Source organism: Gavialis gangeticus, unplaced genomic scaffold (genome assembly GCF_001723915.1).
Source record: "Gavialis gangeticus isolate Ggan-Ray unplaced genomic scaffold, GavGan_comp1, whole genome shotgun sequence".
Lineage (NCBI taxonomy): Eukaryota > Metazoa > Chordata > Crocodylia > Gavialidae > Gavialis > Gavialis gangeticus.
Genome location: NW_017729025.1, coordinates 26,798,485 through 26,807,865, shown reverse-complemented (window position 1 = coordinate 26,807,865; position 9,381 = coordinate 26,798,485).

The following is a 9,381-nucleotide window of genomic DNA, read 5'->3' as shown; positions in this document are numbered from 1 at the left end:
CAATATCCAATCTTTAGCTAGAGATCATGAGAAATTTATGGGTGTATTAAGTGTGTAATTTTGTATGGAACATTGTTCTGGATATGTTACTAACTGGGAAACAGATGATAACATCTTTGATCCTGGAAGATCCTCAAGAAGCTTATCAATGTAATATAGATTTTGGAATTTTAATGTTTCCTACCCTTTATATAAAATCCGGTAAATCCTGTCAGTTTTGACCAGGGTTGCTTTGGGATTTTAAATTAATTGGAATCTCAATCTCTAAGAAAAACTCAGGCACAAAGAAGTTAAAAATTTAAAATAATATTCATGCATCCTCCAAAGTAATATATCACCATAGTGGGAATACACTTTTTCAAAAGCATGCGTGTTCCAGTCCTCCTATCTGACTTTGGTGTGCAGATCTCCAATATGTATGTACAAGCCTCTGCAGGGAAGTGCATCAGCAAATGTGTTTATACCCTTAGGCATACATTTGTTGGAAAACATGGATATACAAAGCCTCTAGGGATAGACTGAAACCAAACTTGTTTCACTGCATACGTAAGTCATAGCCGAACCTTGGTTTTCCTAGAGGCACAATGCTCCTGAATTGAGCTTTTGTACTGCCTACTGTAGCTCTCTTATTGCTATGTTTTTAAATGTGGTTTCCTTTAAGTCACAGTTTAAATTCCTGAGATGACCTTTCACTGCAGCCCTTACCCAGTGAGTAACTCCACTGAAATCAGCTTGCTCTGCCTTTGCAACATTTATAGTAATTCCTTGTTTAGGTACTAAAATAGAACGAACACCTGCAAAAAGGGCCAGATATTGCTTGCCTTCCCTTGCTAATAGCCCCATGAAAATTGCTTAAACTGCTCACATACTGAGGGCAAAAGCCCTTGGCTCAAAGAATGGAGCCGAAAAACATAATCAAAGTAAAACACAGCTAACATACAAGATATAAGACCACTACATATAATGTAAGGAGCCAGCAGAGCAGCAGGGTTAAGCCACTTGATATGCTCAAATTCAATTGCAAACTATTGGATTTGATGCAGGAATCACAGGTGAATATTATGATGGTCAGAATGGGTGACTAGAAGGGTTCCCTGGTGATCTGAATATAAATTAATCTATTTAAATGTTATGTCTAATTGTCACTTTCTTCATGTATATTAGCAACAGCTGCATTTCATTTTTTATTCTTCACAAACTCTTTGTGCTCAGTTTTACTACCTGCTTCACGTACCCCCACCCCAATCCAAACAGAACTACTTAAGTAAAACAAGCAAGATTTAATCATTTATGCAAAAGTCCATTCATACAGTACAGAGAAGGATGATTATATTAAGTACTGCAGGACTGATTTTAGGTTAAAGCAATGGTGGCAAGAAGTTTGTCACTTGAAATCTAACAATGATTATTAGCTTAGCATCACTCTTTGTAATAAATTATTTTATAATCTCCCTTCCCAAACTGTGCCTTCAACAAAAGCATAGGGTGCTTTTTTTCAATGGCACTGCTGCTGTATCATTGTTCCAGATGGAGTACAATATTTTTTTCCTGGGTTGTACGGAAATAGTTTTTAGATTAGAGCTTTTTCAGCTAACTACATTTAGCCTATAAAAATACTCATCAGCTTATATTTGTGATATTTTCTGCTCTACTTTACTGTTTTAGAAGAATGTTGTTGTTTTTCAAGCTCCAGAGCAGTACAATAATGACACTTAGTTTCAAACATTAAAAAATTCTTCTAAATTAAGTAAATTGTATAGCACATTAGCAGGGGATAAGGAAAAATCCCAAAGTATTTCATGTTATAAAACTGAGCATACCATCTGATAGAGCAAGTATGATCACATTTTCAGACTAGTCTCAGTTTATAAGTTTCCCCAGCCTTGTTTTAGCCAAATGCCTTTCATGGGCCAGCTGGTTCTAATGATACAAAACTAGAATATTCAGTGTCCCATTCCTTTGCTACAATAAACTAAAGCTTGGGAGATTGGTAAAGTCCATTCTTTCTTTATCATACAATTTAAATGAAATATTTAGCATTTTGGCTAATTTAAAGTATTTGTTTTTCTCGAGCTACATGAAATGTATTATACAACAGAGTTAGCCTGCTGCTCAATAAAGACACTCTTGGTCCGCAGCCCACTGAAACTGCTAGGGAATGTTCCACTGAACCTAACAGGCTCCACATCAGGCCCTTACTGTGAGAGATACTGCGGTTTGGCCCACTAAGCACAACTTATCAAAACACATGTAAGATTTTAAACACTTATCCCAAAGAGAAAAGGTACCTATTTTTAACACCAAGTGATGGTGCATACTCAAAATCCCAAATGTAAGCAATGGGAGTTTGGGCTCTTTTTGCCGAGGTATTTTTAAGTAAAGGTGCTTTATAAATGATGCAATCTTTGTACCGAATATGCTACCCATAAATATATAATCAGGGTATGATTTTCAAAAGTGCCTCAGAGGCTTAATCTTCCAATACTGTCCACGTGTGGTGTAGACATTTGGTTCCCTGGGAGTAACTAGCAGCCATTCACGTTGTGCCACGTCTGGTTGTCCCCGGAGAATGCCTGTACCACGTGTGCTCTGGCATGAAGTAAGTTAGCACCAGCAGCCTTACCTGGGGTCCTGGGGGCCTCTCAGGGCTGCAGCAGTGACACTTCTGCCGTGTGGAGCCTGGCCAGCAACTGCAGCATATCTCTGCATGGCCTGGCTCCTCTTTTGAGCAGGATGCATTGCCTGCGCATGCACTGCCCCACCTTTTTTCCTCCACAGATATCCAGAGGTCAAAAAACCCCTCTGTGCTGCTCCCTTGCAGCACAGAGAACAGCTGAATGTATACTATATGGCGCCACGTACATGTCTGCGGTGCCACATACCACATGGCCACATTCATCTGGACACGGCCTGAGTCTGAGGTATTTGAGCACCTACTTTTCATAGAAACTCTTGAAAATGCCATTAAGGCCTTATACAGACATACAGTTTCTTCTGGGAAAGTTGCTACTTTACCAGGAGAAACCACAAGTGTATAGATGGTCAGGCATTTTCTCCCAGAATAAAAAATGGCCACTTCAGAAGAAAAATACCTAGGAACAATCAGGGTTAAATCATTCCCAGAAGAGCTTCTTCGGGGACAGCAAATATCTGTACATGCTATAAGTATGTACAGATTAGTCTTTATAAGTATGTATAAGTATTAGTCAACTCAGCCATGACAGTTACCAAATCTCATTCTTATTCTTGAAGTGTCTCAGTTCAACAGGTAGCAATATAGGTCAAGATTTTCAAAGACAGGTAGACAAAGTGGGGACATAAAGTTTATTTTAAACGGCTTAGCATTTTGCCCAGTTTTCAAAAGTACTAAGCACCAGCAACCTTCACTGATGTCAAGTTGTGTTACTTACGTGTCAAAAATGGGTGCAAGAGTACAACTTTATTTTTTTAAATCTTGGCAAAAAGATGGTGTCCTATACTGATGTACATGTAGCTTGTTAGATCTTTATTCCAATATTTCATTCCTTATTACTATTAGTCATTTGTACTGCAGTAATACCTAAAAGTTCTTGTCAAAATCAGGACTCCAAGTATGCACTGTACACGGACATAAAAAGAAGTCCTTGTCTCAAAGTGTTGCAATCATGTCCAATGATTAAGGAAAAAATCAATATCAAATATTACTTCCTTTTATGAACACAAGTTTAGCTTTACTGCAGTGAATGGTCATTATATTTTAATCAGTCATTGGGTTCTCTATGGTTGCTATCATTCATTTCAGTACTGCAAGGCTGAAATCCTGACTTTACAGAAATCAATAGCAACACTCCCATACACAGTTTTTTGGGGTCAGGATATCATCTAAAGTATTTAATTAAAGTTAAAGGAGATCTCCAAAACACTATGCAAACTGGAGGCCTCAGTGTATTCTGCTTCATCCTCCTCCTAGGTTTTAAGAGTTCATATAGGGTAGGTTTGGGGTTTTTTCTTATGTTTTTTCCTTCTTTCTCCATGGTTGTTTTGTATATTACTATTATAACATAGTACATATAGTTCCAAATCCTGAATCCCTTACACTGTCCTTTGAACAGGAGTTTTGCCTAACCAAGAAAGAACCGAAAGGACTGCATGAATGGCCCATACAGAGTTAAATGCTAACTATTGTTATTGTTCTCTGAGAGTGCATTTAAGGTTCTGGGAACAAACAATAAAACGAACAGCTGAACAATTTTAATCATGGCCCTGTTCCTAGTTACAATTATTTTTAAGCTGCCCCACCATTAGCTAGACTCTGAATTTCTTCCCAATGAAAAAATAAATAAATATAAATATATATATATAAAACTTAAAGAAATACTGTTGTTAAATACATGCTTCTCAAATGTGACATGCTGTGGCTTCTGTTCCAAACGCAGCAATAACTACTTCCTTTAATCTATGTTTTAGCTGTACATATGTACCCATAACTTTAGCATACTCCACATGAAAGCAGGTTCTATACACACATTTTCCTAGGCAAGTAATAGGAGAAGACCGCCAGCAAGGTCCCTAGGAAGAGAATATAAGAGAATACCTAAATAGCCAAACCAGTGGTCTTGATCAGAGAGAGATACCTGAACACAAACAACATTTGTGTTCCCATGACAGGTATACGTCATCTGTACTGAATTTCAAAATACTCGCAGTGGGGGAAATAAAAGCAGAATAAGATCGGAACTTTGTCACTTGGCATTGTGGCACACCATGAATGATGTGCAGCTGCGTGCAGAACCCCCATCAGTTGCCTCTTGTTCCTTACAGACCAGGGAGAGCCGGAGACAGGCTACGAATCACACAAAAAACTAATATTTTCCACATACGGTCCCTAATCTGCTCAGGGCCTGATCCAAAGCCAACTGAAGTCAGCAGGAGGATTTCTGTGAATGTCAATGTTTATTGTTACATTGTTTACTATTTGAACTGTGGCATCACCTTGATGTGCCAACCAAGATCAGGTACCACTGTGCTAGGTGCTGCAGAAAATATTTTGACAGTCAAAAACCAGGGCTAGCCAACCTGCGACATGGATGCCACAAGTAGCAAGGGTAGCCTCTGTGTGACATGCAGCAGATCAGGAAGAAAACAGGCAGCGCAGTACCAGATAGGGCAGAAAGCAGAAAACAAAGCTTCAAATTAGGGTGGGAGAATGTGGAAGGAAGCAAAAAACATAGCAGTAGATCAAGCAGGGTAAGGGGCTCGGAGTGGTGGTCAGGGAGGATGCAGGGCTAATCGGTGGCTCACCTGCGAAAAAGGTTGGTTTAAGTCACTGGTCTAAGTCATCAAGACAAACAAAATATGGCAGGAAAAATAGAGCAGCAAAGTAATGTGAGCAATGTTATAAAGTGATCAGCAGTACAGCAAAAAAGAGAATCCAGGTCCCCCTCCAGGTTGCTTTCCAGTAAGCCATGCTGCTGGTCATTCAGCTTTGGTTCAAAACTAAATGCACCAAATGAGTGATGGACAGTGAACAAAGCAAGGTTCATTCTAGTGAATGACATGAATAGATGTCACATCACTCAGACACGGTATTGTGAGTGAAATTTAGGGCCATGGGTATAACTCAAGAAAAAATGCCTATGAACCCTTTGTGTCCTTGTGCATTCCTTCCCTTGAATGAGGGGAGAATGTTGCAGGAAAAAAAATAACATGACCCTGAAGTTCAAGGCAGCATCATAATTCAAATGCATGTGACAGAGTCAAGGCCATGAGGACAAATTTAACTTTGCCATTTTCAAATACTTCACTTCACAATAGTTATTTTTCATTTGTTTTTTAACTACCATTTTCTTCTCTAGTGCCAGCCAGATGCTTTAGAAACAAGGATGAATATTAAAGTCAGTGATGGTTGATGCCAGGGAAAGTATAACCGAGGATAGATATCTCAAGATATGCCTGTAGCAGGCTGGCTGACAAAGGACTGCAGCACACTGCACACATTCAGCTGTAGCACTCTGCAGACTGGCAAGGGCTACAAGCCCAATCAGTAGGCACTGATTGCATGCTATGTAGGAGGACTGGGCTGGCTGAGAAAGATAATTAGCTGGCCACAGAAAGCTAAAAAGCTCCCAGGGAAGGGAGCTGGGAGACAGACTCCCAGGGGGATGCAGCTAGAGATGCAAACAGAGGAAGAACTAGGCTCCTGAGAGAAAGGAGCCAGAGAACACTGTTAGGCTCCTGGGGAAAGGAGCCAGGGAATGGGAACTGAGAGCTAAGATCTCAGTGAGGAAGACTGAGAAGGAGTCAGTCTGAGACAGGGACTGGGAGAGGACCCAGGGCTTCAGGATGGGATATCAGGGAACCAAGTCAAAGCCACCTGAGAAGGAAGACTGCAGTGTGAGAGAGTGGCAGGAAGCTGGAAGTGCCTTCTCAGGGGCCAGAGATGACTCAGGACTATGGATGGACCCTGCATGGGCTATGCAAAGTTCGTGGTACCGAGTTCTGATTTATGTTCTGGTGTTCCTGAGAGGCAAGTATGTCCAGGAAATAAAGAATTGTGTGAAGTGTAAAGACTGCTTGAGATAAGCAGCAACCCCAAAGCTACTACAATGTCTCATGCATACAGTCCCCCTCTAATGCATGCACTACTTGCCACTGTTAGAAACAGGATACTGGGATACTGACCATTGGTCTGACCCAGTATGGCACTGCTTATATTCTAATTTTCTTAAAGTTCTTGCCCAGAGGGGAATTTTTTTAAAGATCTATATTTTACTGACTTATGAACATTACAGAGCCATTTATCTTATAGTGAAGATGGACAAGCACCCTATGCCATCCTTTTTGTGCTTTAATGCATGGTTCTTGGGTTCCATTCTAACATCCCTTATCCCCTAGACCATCAGTCTGGGATATATTTAAGCATAACTTTTCCACTCTTCAGGCATTTTCACCAAAGGAAGACAATTCCTTCATGCCATTCTACTACCATTATCCAGTTCTCAGTTCTGTGCTATGTCCCAGTCTATAAAGCATAAACACTATTGACCGGTATTTCACTAACTTCATAAAGTCCCTGAGTCTAGGACTAACCTCCTTTGCACCTAGAGCCATTGAATATCAGATACCTTTGTTCCCAGCAATTTGTGCTTGACTAAATCCTGTCTTCCAGAATGGGTTTCAACCCCAATTTTGAGACATCAATCCATGAAGGATCTATTTCTTTCCCCAGTCATTTGTTTGTTAACTAACCTCAGTGGAAAAAATTGTGCCTAATTTTTAAGTGAAATTTCTAAAACTTCAATTTCCAGCATTGGCTCCTGCTGTATTTTTACTAAAGACAGTGTCACTACCCAGTATTGTCTCCCTTTGAAGGGACTTCTCCATCTAATATAGTGTAGTCAGATCACGTCTTGGTCTTCTCAGTGATAAGCTAAATAAACTGAGTTCCTTAATTGGCAGTCCACCCTCTGTATCACTTTTGTGGCTCCTCTGCATTTTTTCAACATCCTTTTTCAAATAAAGAGATCAAGGCTGGAACAATATTCCAGTATCAGTCTCACCAATTTCACACAGAGATAAAGTCACCTCCCTATTTCTATTTAGTAGCTCCCTGATTATATATCCAGAGATTGCATTACCTGTTTTTCAAACTGAAAATATAGTGTTCAGTTGGGTCTCCATTATGACAGCTAAATCCTTCTCAGAGCCACTGCTTTACATGTAACGGGAACATGCCCTGCTCTGTAGGTATGGTCTGCATCCCTTATTTCGTAATATGTAATTAATGCTGATGTCTTGAGCACCAGTACCTGCCATGGAAATTTCCACTGGAAAATGTATGGGTTTGCTAAAATACTTTGTTGCATTATGACATAATCATGCTCCCATTCTCAAATCAATGGAAAAGCTTTCATTCATTCCCATGGGAGTCACATCAAGTCCTACTACAGATGTTCTTTCAAAACACTGTCCTCTATGCAGCAGGCTAAAATAATGTGAAGCCCAAATGTGTGCTGTTCATGCAGAAATATTGTTGCCAGCTTGAGCTAGGATATATCAGATAGCCTCTATATCAGGCGATATCTGATACATATACACACAGTTTTTCATTTAATAATAATGGGGGGGGAAACGAAAGAATTTCTGTGGAAACAATTTTGAAGATCATGAGTCACAATGATTGTACCCTCTCTACAGTTAGTTTATCTTGTCATATCAATCCGCTTAGAGAGAGAAAGTTGCCTGTTCAGCTTCACTTTCATGTTTTATCGGTTGAAGGGAGGGCAGGGTAGCACCTTAGAATATAACTGGTTCAGAGAGGCATAAGTTTTTCTATGGTGACAGCCTACTTCATCAGATGCTATGAATTCATAATTCATTCATAACTCTTTCAGAATTACTAGTATCTGATGAAACAGGCTATCACCAGGAGCAGATCTTGGATTTTGAAGAAGGGTGCTGCAGAGATCTCACTGGCACAAGGGATGCGACTGGCAGCTAAGACCAAAGGCTGAGACGAGATTTCTTGGAGGGGGAGAGCTCACTGCACATGCAATACAAAGTCAGAGGGGCTGCAATCATACCCCCCCCCAGATTTGCGCTTCGATGCTTCCCTGAACTAGTTAGTTTTTAATGTGCCAGGTTTCTAAGGTGCCTGCTAGGGCCATGCAAAGCTTCAGTTGCTGATTCAATTCAGGGGAGATTCGGCCCGATTCGGCAGCCTAATCTCTGAGTCCAAATCAAATCAGGAGACCCATTAATCTCTCCGAATCGAATCAGAAGCCTCCAATTCAATTTGGAGACATTCGATGATTTGGCCATAGACACAGCTTGATATGATTTTTCTATATACTTTGAGGTACCAGGTGCGGCTTGTGAATGCTGAGATGGTCGGTTGCATGGAGCCTCCCACGGGAGTGCGGAGGGGACCCAGAAGTACTTCCAGTCCACTTCTGGGCGGGGGACCCCCCCCCGGCTCGGTGATTGGTGCCTCCCAGGTCTGGGGGGATACCCAGGGTCCCTCCACAGCTGATCTCCGAGTGCACGGGGTCCTCCCCGTGCTCCTGAGGGATGCTCCATCTGCCCCACCATCTCAGCGTTCACAAGCCATGCCAGGTGCCTCAAGGTACGAAGAAAAAACATATAAAGCTGTGTCTATGGAGGAACAGCTGACTCTTTGAATAAGAATCAAATCTTCAGATTCGGCCAAATCCAATCGGGACGGTGATCCAAATCAGCTAATCAAATCACTGTTTCCTGAATTCGGCTGAATCTGAATCAAATACTGCCCACTTCACACACCCCTAGTGCCTGCCTTCTGCCTGGTTTCAGACAAACATGGCTAACTACCTCTCTCTGTTTATAGGATGAACATTTTAAAGAAGACTAGGGGACTTAAACATA